This window comes from Solanum dulcamara, chromosome 12, assembly GCF_947179165.1.
Source record: "Solanum dulcamara chromosome 12, daSolDulc1.2, whole genome shotgun sequence".
Lineage (NCBI taxonomy): Eukaryota > Viridiplantae > Streptophyta > Magnoliopsida > Solanales > Solanaceae > Solanum > Solanum dulcamara.
Window position 1 is genome coordinate 58115011 of NC_077248.1, and position 13824 is coordinate 58128834.

Below are 13824 nucleotides of genomic sequence, written 5' to 3' on the forward strand. Positions count from 1 at the left end.
TCGAGCTTATCAATATTATGAAATTGCATAAAAATGATATCACCAGTATTTTCCAAATCCTTATACTTATTCATTAACCCAAGTATTGGTCCCTTCATTAATTTCATCCATTTATGTGATTTTAAACATCGGTGGAACAACCAATACAATAGCATATCAATAATCATATACACTCAAAATTGGGAAAAATTCCACCGGAGGAATCAAATTACTAACCTGAAACTCCAGCGTACCCAAAGCACGATCTTGGACCCAATAGTTCAATATCTTAAGCAAGAAAAATACATTTATAACCTGAAAGCACACAAAAAGGGAAAATGTAACCAACCAAGCCAAACAAACGGTATTCTAAGTTTCAATTCACCTAAAAGCAATTTCTAAAGATACTAAATGGTACAAACAAGACAAGAATGCCTCTAAACTAAGGCTTCAACGACTAAGATCCAAGCTAATTACCCATGACAACTATCAACTCCTATTTTTTTAAAAGAATATCAACACATAAATTTATCAACCTAAACATACGTTACTATTCAAAATATACAAATTATAACAAGCTAAGTCTAAAATGAAGAAACCATAGCCTACCTCAAGGCTGAAATTGCACATGAATCGCTAAATTAAAGCTTTTTCCTTCTGGACCGCCTTCAAACAATGCCACTATATCAAAATATCAAAGAACACATCAAAATAAAGCCAACGATAACCATATTACCATCATTAAAATTAGATCAAAATTCAATATTGGGAACCACACACGAAATTAAAAAACCAACTTTGTCAAATCCGTCCTACCTAGATCAAGCCCAAAAAGAGTCAAAAGTGAAATAATTCAATGGAAACACATAAGACTTACAAAATTTATGGAATGAGAAAGAGTTCTGGAACGTCCCCATAAGAATTTCCAACACAATGCAACAAGAACTATAAAAAATGATCAAGATTTGCTCTTAAAATTGATTTTTGTTTATGTTGGAATGAAGAAGATGGAGCAAAAAATGGGTCTTAAAAGACTTTATTGCCAAGAAATTTACTTTTCACAATCGCGAGACCCAAGTCCGTGATCATGAACACTGACCTACAATATCCTTCACAATCGTTACACTCATCCCCAATATGATCACGATGACCAACAACCGTCAGCTTCGCAATCACGGCCTATGGTTTACGAACACAAAGAAGGAATCATGTTGCATCAGCAGTTCAGATGGTGCTGAACTTTGAGGGATTTGAATTTCCTTCGATGGGGTCCAAAATTCATTTGGAACATTGTCTGCGCAGATAGACTATGATACCCAAATGGAAACGACATTCCAAACTCAACAAAATGGACAAAATGACCAATGGATGTTGTCTCATCAAAATGTTGACCAAAGTCAACACTTTTGAGGAAAAATATAAAAGACGTCCAAACGGCCAAAAGCTCATTCTGAATACCTTGGGCACCAAATCAAAGATTGTTCTAGACCAAACTCGGCATTTTAGAGCTAACCACGCTGATAAATTTTTTATCCAAGTGCGTTTACTCAAAATATTAACTGAAGTCAAACTTGGCCAAAACTTTAAAGTTAAGACGGTAAATTGCACAAACTCAAAATGAAAACTTCAAAACCTAAATCGACCTTTGTTATAGATCAAAATGGACCTTTAAGAGCCGATAGAACCTTAGAAATTCCCATACGAAGACCGAATATCTGAATGTTGACTAAAGTCAACTCTTTTTACTTTAAACCTCTAAAAAGTAAAAAAACTCGCACCAAGCTCACCCAACTATCTTGAGGAGCGTACCACCCATTCTAACACCATATGAGAGCTATAAAAAAGCTATGGGTAGGGGAAAATGGTAAAAATATATAAAATCATGGAAATAACCTTGGAGGTCATTCCAGTAAGTCTTTTGCTATGAAAGACTTAGGTCATGTCAAGCAAATTTGGGCATGAGAATTACTCATCTCAGAGATGAAAGAAAGATTTATTTATCATAAAAAAGTACATTGAACGTGTACTGTAGCGCTTCACCATAAATAATGTTATGCATTTTATCACACCTCATGCTGGTCACATGAAGTTGAGCAAGAAGATGTATCTAACAACTAGGGTGAAAAAAGAGAGCAAAGCCAAAGTTCTATATTCCTCCGTCGTCAGAAGTTATATGTGTGCAATGTTATGCACTAGATCTGATATTTCTCATATGGTTGGTGTTGTCAGCAGATTTCTCAATAATCTAGGAAAATAATATTGGGAAGCTGTAAAGTAGATAATCAGGTATCTGAGAGGAAGATTAGATGAGTGTTTGCGTTTTAGAGGATCAAATCCAATCTTAAAGAGTTATATAGATGCTGATATGACAGATGACTTTGATAATAGAAAATCCAATATGGAATATTTTTTTACTTTTTCAGGGGGAGTTATTTCATGGCAGTCAAAGTTGTAGAAGTATGTTGCACTATCTACAACTAAAGCTAAGTATATTGTGGATATTGAAGCTGGCAAGGAGAAGATATGGCTCAAGAAATTTCTTCAAGAGCTTGGCTTGCATCAAAATGAGTATGTCGTCTATTGTGATGGTCAAAGTGAAATAGACTTGAGAAAGAAATCCATGTACCATAGAAGGATGAAACTCATAGACATGAGATATCACTATATTCGAGAAAATATAAAAAATGAATCTATACAGGTTGAAAAGATCTCTACAAATGAGAATCCTTTAGATATGTTGACCAAAATGACAATACGAGACAAGTTTGAATTCTACAATGAACTTGTTGGCATGAGCTCTCTTGATAAGACGAAGATACCTCCTTCTGGTGCATGGTACTGGAGGGGACATTTGTAGAGGTCCATTCCATGTAAATATTTTTTACTTTGTTTCAAGATTTAAAATTAGATAGTCAAAAATGTGAATTTGTAGTTGACAAATCTCAACAACCAAAATATCATCAATTTTGTTAAATCAAATCTCATCAATAAACCTACCAAAGTTTGAAATATTTGTTTCTTCATGATGTCACCAATGAAATTATAGGAACAAATATTTTCAATAAATAAAGCAATCTTTCTTATTTGTAAGAACACACCAAGATAGAGAGAAAAACAATATTAGAGAGCAAAGTGAGATATACCATATATTGACCATAAGAAAATAGTTTGTGAAGAAAAATAAAGTGAATAATATTTTTAAGAAAAATAGAAAATCAAAAGTGTTATTCCTTTTGAGTGTGTTGTGTCACTTTGAGTATTGTACTCATGACTACCCAATGTAAAATTTCTTACTGTAGTGATATTAGTTTCTCCTCCTTGCCCATGATTTTTCCCTTATTTAAAATGGTTTCCACATAAAATTCTTGGTGTCATTATTTTTCTAATTTTATTTTCACTATTTTGACCATATATATTTTTGAGTTAGTCCACATTATTCCAACAGTAGTGAATTCCAATGGATTAACTCTATTTGTAAGACTAGTAACATTTCAGACTCCATTGTTGAATTCAAAGTAAAGTTACTCCTGATTTACTTTAGAAATTTCAACTTAACATTAGAAATTGATGAATTTTTGTTTTTTCAAAAATTAGAAAGAATTCAAGAAATTTGAGAGAGAACTCTATCGTTGAAGAAATCACTCTTTGCTATTTTCCAACAGAGAATAACAATTTTAGTGCGGAAGCTTAACATATCTTACTGCTTTGATACCATGCTAAAGTTAGCAATCTCCAGTAGTGATTATGGAGTCACTCTAGAAAAAAGACAGAAATTAGAGAAAAAAGGAAGAAGAGAAGAGTTTATGGAAAGAGATTTTGTATTCAAGTAGTTGGTATTGTGTACAAATAAGAGCATATACATATGATAACTTCATTAATGGAGTTTTGTATCTTCTATGAGTGAGGACAGAAAGAAGGGAAGATTCAGATGAGAGATGAGAAGAAGAAATGTTGTTACATTTCTCACTATACCAAATTATTACAACATGCTTTATATGTGAACATAAGTGTTGTATTTATAGGATACAAATAGTTAGGTTCTAATCCTAACTAAATGTAACCAACTTCTAACAAATTCTAATAAAATTATTTAACCATGGTAGCTTGTTAACTCCCTATGATAACACTCGCCTCAAGCTCATGGTTTGAACAAGTTCATAACTCCAAGTTCATTTACTAGCAGCTAATGTTGAGCCTTACCAAGATTCTTTGTGAGCAAATCAACCAATTGATCCTTTTTGTGTGTGAATTCTATTTTTAGCAGTCCTTGACTGAGTTTTTCCCTTACAAAGTAACAATCAATGTCTATGTGTTTAGTTCTCTCGTGAAAGATGCGATTGGCAACAATATGAATTGTTGTCTTGCAATCACACACCATTGTTATAGGTAGATCAATGTGTACAACAAGTTCTTCAAAAAATCTTACTAATCATGTGATCTCAGCTACATAATTAGTCATACTTCTGGACTCAACTTCAGCTGCAGCTGAGCTTCTAAACACAATTTCTTGCTTCTTTGATTTCTAGAAGATCAAGGTTCCACCAAATTTAACTAAGTGAATGACCTTTTTATCTCCAAGCAAGCACCCCAATCTGAGTCACAATAGGCTAGGAGCTTATTAATATCTACTTGTATCAATGGTCCAAGTCCAGGAGGTTTTTGTTTATGTATCTAACCACTCTTAATACTACTTTTATGTGGGATTCCTTAGGATAGTGCATGTATTAACTTAGAACCTGAATTGAGAAGGCTAGATCAGGCCTATTCATGGTCAAGTATAAAAGTCATCCTACTAGTCTTTGATATCTGCTAGGACCCTATAGTGTGTGATCTTTATGTCCCTCTTCATTTTTAATTCACTCATCATATTTCATAGATGTTAACTTTTGATTTTGTTTAAGTGGAGTCCCTGCAGGCTTAGGACCCCCTAGGCCACACTCAGCTATCAACTCAAGAGTATGCTTCCATTGAGACATGGGTATCCCTTTGTTGGACCTAGCACATTCAATGCCTAGGAAGAATTTGAGCTTCCCTAGATCCTTCATCTTGAACTATTTTTGTAAATCCTTTCTTGTATCACTGATGATAGATTGATTACTACTAGTGACAAAAGGATCATCTACATAAACCAACATAATGAGTATATCAACCTCATCATGTCTAGTAAATAGTGAGTAATCATAATGACTTTGATGGAATCTCAACTGAATTAAGAACTATTTCAATTTAAAATCTAACTACCTAGGTGTTTGTTTGAGACCATATAAAGACTTATAAAGTTTGTAGAATTTAGTAATCTTCCCCTGTCTAGCAAACCAGGGGGAATGGTCATGTACACTTCTTCTACCAAATGACCGTTGAGGAAAGCATTGTGAACATCCATCTGGAATATAACCCAACCCTTTGATGCAGTAAGAGCAACCACAGAACTTATAAGGCTAAATGTTTCACCATAATTTAGACCCTCTTGTTGACTGTATCCCTTAGCAACCAGTCTGGACTTGTACCCTTTCACCTCCCCTGCAGACTTATATTTGACTTTATATATACATATGCAGCCAATAGGCTTCTTACCAGATGGTAGATCTACCAGACTCCAAGTCTTATTATCAACCAAGGCATTAATCTCCAACTACATGGCCTGGACCTATTGAGGGTAAATAGTAGCTTTCTTATATGAGAAAGGTTCTGAGATAGTAGAATATGCATTGACACAAAAACTATAGGAAGGAGAAAGATGAATGTAAGAAAGGTGATCAGACAATGAGAATGAACAAGAGTGGCTTTTGGGCTTAGTAACAAAGTCTAGGAGCCATAAAGGTGGTTTAGTTGATCTAGATGACCTCCTAAAAAGAATAAAAGGTGAGGACGGTATAATATGAGATGATGTGGGTACTGCTACATTGAGAGAGGGAATATCAGCAAAACTAGAAGAAGATGTAGGAAAAGGACTAGAAAGAGGCATCTCAGGTGTTAATGGACTAGATGGAGGGTTAGAAGAAATTGAAGAAGACGAAACAAGATCAGGTGCTACTAATGTTAAGACTGAAAATATAGAATTGGAGGATGTTTGTAAATTAATGAAAGGGAACAGGTCCTCTTTAAGCACAACATGGCCATTGACAAAAAAAAGATTTGGAATGTAGATCATAGAGAACGTACCCTTTTTGAGAGATGGAGTAGCCCATAAGGATAACATGTATGGCTTTAGGAGAGAACTTATCTTGGATTTTTGGACAAGTAGCATAGCATAGACAACCAAAATTTTTGATATGAGATAATGAGGAGGGTGTTGATATAATAATTCAAAAGGATATTTATAAGAAAGGAGTTTAAATGGGAGTTTGTTAAGAATATATACGACAGTTGTAACACATTCTCCCCAAAACTTTAAGGGAACAAAACCTTGAAACCTGTGGTTCCTTTCAACCACACCATTTTTCTAAGGTATATAAACATATGTGCTTTGATGATGTATATCAAGATCGGAAAACATAGATTGAAAAGCTATGCTAAAAAACACACTACCATTATCAGTTCTGAAAACTTTGACAAATGTAGAAAAGATTTTGAACTTGAGCAAAGAAATGCTTTAGCACAACTATCGAATCAGATTTAGATGCTACAAGAAATAACTAAGTAAATCTGGAGTAATCATCTACCACAGTTACAAAGTACTTCATGCCATTATGAGTAGGCACCCTTTATGGACTCCAAATATCACAGTGCACTAAGTGAAACAGTGCTTTTGATATGTGTGTACTTACTGGAAATGGAATTTTAGTTTGTTTAGCTAAGGGACACACAATACATGTAGAATAATCTGTGCTGTCTAAAACAACAAGACTAGAGGACCTCCTTATTATATCAATGGGAGCATGACCTAACCTTCTATGCCATAGTGTAATGAAATTAGAAATACCACACATAGGAATACTAGTAAAAGTTGTTTGAACAGTACTACATGAGACTTGAGTGGGAATTGAGTAGTTTAAATCTTCTTTGAGGATGTATAGTCCTTCATATTCTCTATCAATCCCCTTGACTTGTCCACTATAGAGATCCTGAAAAACAAAAAAGTCAGGAAAATATATTGCTATACAGTGAAGTTCCTTGGTTAGCTCCGAGATAGACAGTAAGTTGCATTTGATGTCAGGAACCAATATGACATTTACAATGACTTGATCTCCAAGGATTTTAGTGCTACCCACATGAGAAACTAATACTACATTTTTAGTGGTCAAAAGTACCTTCCTTCTGAATTTATCTAACAAGTAATTCTTAGATGTCATGTGATTAGTAGTTCCTGTATCAACTATCCATTCCTTATTCACATATTTGGACACTAGAGCAGATAGAACTTTACTTGCAGTAGCTGCCTTACCTGAGTGATCTCCACTAGTGTCACTTTCTTTGGCTAAAAACTGCATGATTTGTAGATATTAATCAATTATGAAGAAAGTTACAGGTGATATAGATGATATGTTTGATGTACTAGTTCCTCCACTATGGGTTATTCTTGCACTTTGAGTGACTGCAACTTGGTTAGCAAAAGAATTAGATGTAGAACTACCAGTATTATTAGTTTTCTTCTTAGATATTCATCCCACTAGGTAGCCTTTAACTTTGAAACATTGCTCCTTAGTGTGACCTCTGTAAACACATACTTCACATGTAATGAAATGCTTATGTGGTTTCTAAGGATTATACTGATTATCATAGTGACTTCTTGCTAAATTACCACCACCACTAGGTTGATGACCAAAGTTACCACCACCAATGCTATGATTATTCCCTCCCTTTTGGCTAAATAGTGCAGTGCTTTCAATATGTTTAGGAAGAGATGAGCCTTCATAGCTAGTGGTTGCTAAGTTCCTTTAGCTTTCATGATCTATGATAAGAGAAAAAGCTTTGTTCAAATTAGGAGTTGGAGACTGCATCAAGATTTGACATTTTGCTCTAGAGTATGTCTCATGTAGTCCCATTAGGAACTCTAGTAACCTTTGATACTCACAATGCTCTTGAAACTTCTTAGACTCGACACATGAGCAGCCTGGACAAGGCATAATGAAGTCATACTCATTTCACAATCCTTTGAATGTAGTGTAGTAATTTGTAACTGACATAGTGCCCTGACTAAGACTATGAATTTCCTTATGAAGTTGATACACATGTGCTCCATTGATCTTATCAAAACTTTCTTTCAGATCACACCACACTTTGTGTGCATCACCACCATACACAATAGTACTCAATAATCCTGGTCGAACAAAATTCATAATCCAGGAAAGAACTACAACATTACATTTCTCCCAAGCATCAGAAAATTCAGGTGCAAACTTAGACTCAGAAAATCTACCATCAATAAATTCGAGCTTGCTCTTGCATAACAATCCAATTCTCATAGATCTACTCCAGATTGCATAGTTCTCTAAACCATTTAGTTGAAGAGAGATTAAAGAGCTACCTGCAATGTCATTCTAGTGCAAAAACAGTTGATGATTGTAATCGATGTTTAGAGCTATGTAGCTAGATGCTCCACTTGTTGTAGTTGTGTTTGACTTCAAATTTTCAGTATCTAATCCTCCAGATGCGAACTCACCTAAGTTTTCCATTGAAACTGAGTGTGCAAAGTTTGATGGTTACTCGTGATTCAAACACTTTCCAGATTCAAATCTAAGCACCTTTAATGCACTACTCCGAAATTCTACTATTTTGATCTAGCCTACCTTACAAGGCTCTGATACCATGATAACTCTATTAATGAAGCTTTGTATCATCCATGAATGAGGACAGAAAGAAGGGAAGATTCATATGAGAGAGGAGAAGAAGAAATGTTGTTACATTGCTCACTATACCAAATGATTACAACATGCTTTACATGTTTACATAAGTGTTGTATTTATAGGATACAAATAGTTAGTTTCTAATCCTAACTAAATGTAACCAACTTCTAACAAACTCTAACAAACTTATCTAACCATGGTAGCTTGTTAATTCCCTAGGGTTAACAACACACTAAATTGATCAGCTAATACTAGCTCATTATAACTAACTAAAGATAGTTATAATTAATCTTAACAACTGTAACTAACATTAGGAAAGGGAGAAATTACTATTGTACCCTTCTTACTTAAATGTGTCCCAGCTAATCTTCTCAATACTTTTCATCAGGAAAAATTGCAAGACACGAGCAAAATTATATCATATAGGCAGAAAGAAGGAGAGTCACTTTATTCAGCTTGGGAGCGTTTAAAATCGCTAGGAGATCGTTTTAAAAGGCTCTGATGCAGTAGAGTAGTTGACATACACCTAGAGCAACAAGCATTTTGTTAAGTATACGGAGACGGCCACGCTAACATTTACAATTTCAGATATTTAAAAATCGTATGAAAAATTGTGATTAAAAAAAAAATTGCTTATTAACTCTCAAATGTGAAATAACACATAATTGAAATGGAAAGAGTAATTACAAAATGGGTGACCAAACCTCATACTATTATATGTCTGATTAACGGAAGCATGAACACATGGGAGTCTTCGTAATTATTATAGGAAACTTACATAAATCACATAGTATAAATAGTTAATTATCATTTATTTTTATCATTTTTCAATTTGCAAAAATTCTTTAAAAACATGGTAATTTGGATACATTAATTCAATGATCTGGATATATTAATTCAGTAATTCAAATGCATTAATTAAGATATTATGTATCGGCATGTAACATTTAAAGCATGATACATTGAACATATAAATAATTTATAAATTTGAATTAATGTATTCGAATGGAAAGAAGGTATTTTTGAATTGTTTTGAAATGGATGAGAGTAATGAAAATATGGTAAATAAATGAGTGTAATTAGGTAATTTTTTCATTATTATATCATAATTAATGGTGGCAAATGAGCGGGTTGAGTCAAATTTGGGCAGGTTGATAATGAGTCAATATAAAATGGATAATAATTCAACCCGCCCATATTTATAAGGAAAAAGTTGGATTGGATAAAATACATGTTGACCCATATTTACCCATAATTTTTCATGAATAAATAGTACTCTACTTTAGAATTCAATATGGAGAAAATATTTTAGTTTTTTTTGGATGGAAAATGTTGAAAACACTTTACTTAGTTTTATTGTATCATAAAACTAACTCTGTTTCAAATCGGAACCCAGCCCCGACACCCGACTAGGGATCCGACTTTCAAATCAGGATCCTACCTCAACTTTCGACTCAGGACCCAACTTTCGACCTGAGACCCAACCTTGACACCCGACTCAGGACCCCACATCTAAACTAGTATTCGACCCCAACATCGGACGCAAGACTCAATTTTCAAATTGGGATACGATCTCGACACCCGATTTGAGATCTGACACAAAATTCCTACTTTAAAATCTAGAACCTACCCTGACTCCCGACTATTAACCTGAATTTCAACCCGAGACTTGATTCCAAGATTTAATTTGGGACCCGACAATCGAACTAAGATTCAACCCCAACATGCCAAATCAGGATCTTGAATCGGATATCTACAACCAACCTCAATGACTATTTCGGGACTCGATTACGATATTCGAATCAGGACACGTTCCCAACCTGAGATCCAAAATTCGATCTAGGATTCGACTTTTGAAATAGGATTCGACCCCAACACCCAACACGAGACTTGACCTTTAATCCGAGACCTGCCTCGACATGCGATCCAGAACCTAATCAAGGATTCAACTTTCAAATCGAGACCCGATCTCAACTGTTGATCCAAGACCTAACTTCTAAACTGGTACCCGACACTCAACCGATGATCCAACTTCTAAATGAAAATTTCTCCGACACCTAACTTTGACAATCGATCCTAATTTTTAACTTGACAACTGATTTGAGACTCGATCCCGACTCTTAATTTGGAACATGACTTTTGAATCAGGCCCCAACTTCGACACCCGCTCCGAGACCAAACTTTCGAATCGAAACGCGACTCGAATACCTAATCCAGGACTCGACTTTTGAATTGGGATTTGACCCCGAAGACTAATGTGAGATCCAAATCCAACACCTAACCTAGGAGCTGACCTCGATATCTAATCCAAAATCTGACTCTAATACCCAATTCAAAATTTCACACTGATACCAGATTTTGATTCCGACCTCGACACTCGACCTGGGATTTGACCTTGAATCTTGACACGGCATGCAACATTCAAAGTAAGACCCGATCCTAACACGACCTGAAATCCAAGAATTGGATCTCGAATTGAAGACAAGATTCAGTAGACGGGAGTCGAATTGAGAATTAATAGTTGGATTTTGGATTAATATGGGAATTGGTACTCGAGACTTGAGTTAGGGTTTGAAAGTTGAGATGTGAGGTTAAAAAAGAGTTTTGGAAAATATTTTCCCTACTTTTTGGAGATAAATCATTTTTCTTAAATTTGAGAAAAATAAGTTGATTTGAAAAGTAATTTTTACCCATAATTATCCATATTTCTATTGATTAAATATGGTTTAAATCCATATTTTACCCATTCAAAAAATTATTCATCCAATTCATTAAAATATGAATGGGTTGAATGGGTTATCAAAATATGAATTCATTATGGTGGTACTAATCATAATTTTGGTATTCGGACCAAATTACTTGCACTTAGACTGTTCCGTCAGGTACTTGGTGCTCCACTAACACATGTATTGGATAATTATATCTATCAAAACTTAGACAAATTCATAAAGGAAGACCTATTGATTTTTTCCTCATTAGATTTGAAATTTACTCTTCCATATGTTTCACCCACTTAATTAACCATTAGACTAAACTTGTAGGTGCTTATCTTGTTAGCCTTTTACAAATAAGCAGTTTATTGATGGGATTCTTACAGAGTTTAGCTGCAACCGAAAACAATATACCGCAGATCATACCTTACCGGGTTATTAGAGAGTTGATGGATATGATAATGACAAATGGATCGATGTTATATATGAAAGGGTCCCTTTACTATAAAATAAGGCCAATATGGAAAGACAATGCAAGGATGAATAAATAAAGCTCAAAAGAGAGGTTCAAGATAAGAAGCATATTGAGAGAAAGAAAATGAAAACAAAAGAAGATTATTTTAAAACTATTTCAAGAAGAATAACTCACAAAGAAAGCTTCTCCAACATGGGCTGTGGTACAGTGGTGAGACTGTATCATCCTTAATCAGAGGTCTCGAGTTTGAGCTTTGGATATGGAGAAAATTCTATTGAGAGCGCACCCCCAAATGAGCTCTGTAGTGCATATCCGAATTTAGTCGAAGTTTTAATGTGGGCTCCGGACACTAAGTGAAACAATAAAAAAAAATAAAAAGGATAAGCAAACACAAGGGAAACAAAGGATGTATGACAAGATATCAGGATAATAAACAAAAACAATCTCTGACAATGTTCAAATTCGAAATACCAAATGGGACAGAACTAAGCAAGTAACCAAGAAACAGATTGGCATTATCATTAGTGAGCCTTCTGAGACAAAGAGGACCAGCGTGTTGGATGAGGTCCCTGGAAAAAGGAAAAGAGAAAATGGATCAAGATAACATGATCGGTGAGGATCATACTGTCAAAACAAGAGAAGGAGGAGAAACAAAAAGAAGAAATATGATACAAATAGCTTTGTAGACCAAGTAGGCTGTCAAAATTAATGAACCCAAATTTATGTAATTCATCCAGAGTTTTATGGATTGGGCTTAAGATAATTTAAATTAGATTATTAGTTAGTCTCATTCAAGTTTTAATCCATTTTAAAAACATCATCAATTGAGTCCAATTTAATTTGTAATTCAACCCGTTTAAAATTCTTTATTTGCATTGGTGCAATGTATGTATGTTCTCATACTGAATAATATTCTGTGTCTTTTCACTTCAAAATAAAGAACTTTTTATTTTATTTTTTTGAATTCGATTCAAATTGTGGTTACAAAAGGTAAATAGCAATATGTTCAAATTCTTGAGGCTAAGCAGGTCAAGTTAGACGGATCATGACCTTGCCCAATTTTTAGCCCATTTAAACCCAAAATAAATTTAGATGAATAATCCAATTTCTAATTCAGACCATTTTAATTTATTCAATTTCAGCTCAACCTGCCCCTAAGACCAAGTCACCAATGATCAACAACGTCCTAAACAAACTATTGATAGTGGCCAAGGGAGTTCACATAATAAAGAGAGTGACAACTTCCTAAACAAAGTATTGATACTGGTCAAGGGAGTTCACATAATAAAGAGATTACTGGAAAGAATATGGAGCAACCCAACAAGTAGAGTAGTCAACTCTCTACCAATAGTGAAGATATTGCCATCAATACTGAAAGTGGGAAACTTGATAAGTATAACAAAGATGATCCCATAGTTCCTGGAGATGCTCAAATGAATTATCTCAAGCTCACCAGTGGTACTAGCCTAGAAGAAAACCAACGTAGTGATGGCCTCACTCTGGGAAATAATGTGTTGGAATGAATAGTTTGAGAGGAAATTTGGGGATTTAGAGAAGAAGAATTTCAGTAGTTGAAGAAGAAGAAGAAAACTTGTGTTTACACAGCTGTATACCACTCTTATACTTAGCTTAAGCTAAGTACCCAATAATTTCCTAATCTCTTAATTGACGTGGAACCCACTACTAACTAACATTACACCTTACATTATTTACACCACCACTAACTAACACCATGTGCACACATGTGCACAACACATGCTACTACTAATACTCCCCCTCAAGTTGGAGGGTGTAGAATGTCCAGCACTCCTAACTTGGTCATCAAATATGAGTGTTGCTTCCTGTTTAGTGTTATATCCCACATTTTGATAAT

General features: G+C 34.6%; 1 long non-coding RNA gene across 1 annotated transcript; it reads right to left on the minus strand.

Moving 5' to 3' along the window:
- Window positions 1-236: 236 nt before the first annotated feature.
- Window positions 237-13513, minus strand: LOC129877277 (uncharacterized). Its single transcript, XR_008763509.1, has 5 exons — window positions 13297-13513; window positions 12423-12520; window positions 12126-12300; window positions 589-660; window positions 237-294 (listed from the first exon to the last, which is right to left on the minus strand). It is a non-coding gene; the product is annotated as an uncharacterized LOC129877277 (long non-coding RNA).
- Between the last annotated feature and the right edge of the window lie 311 nt (window positions 13514-13824).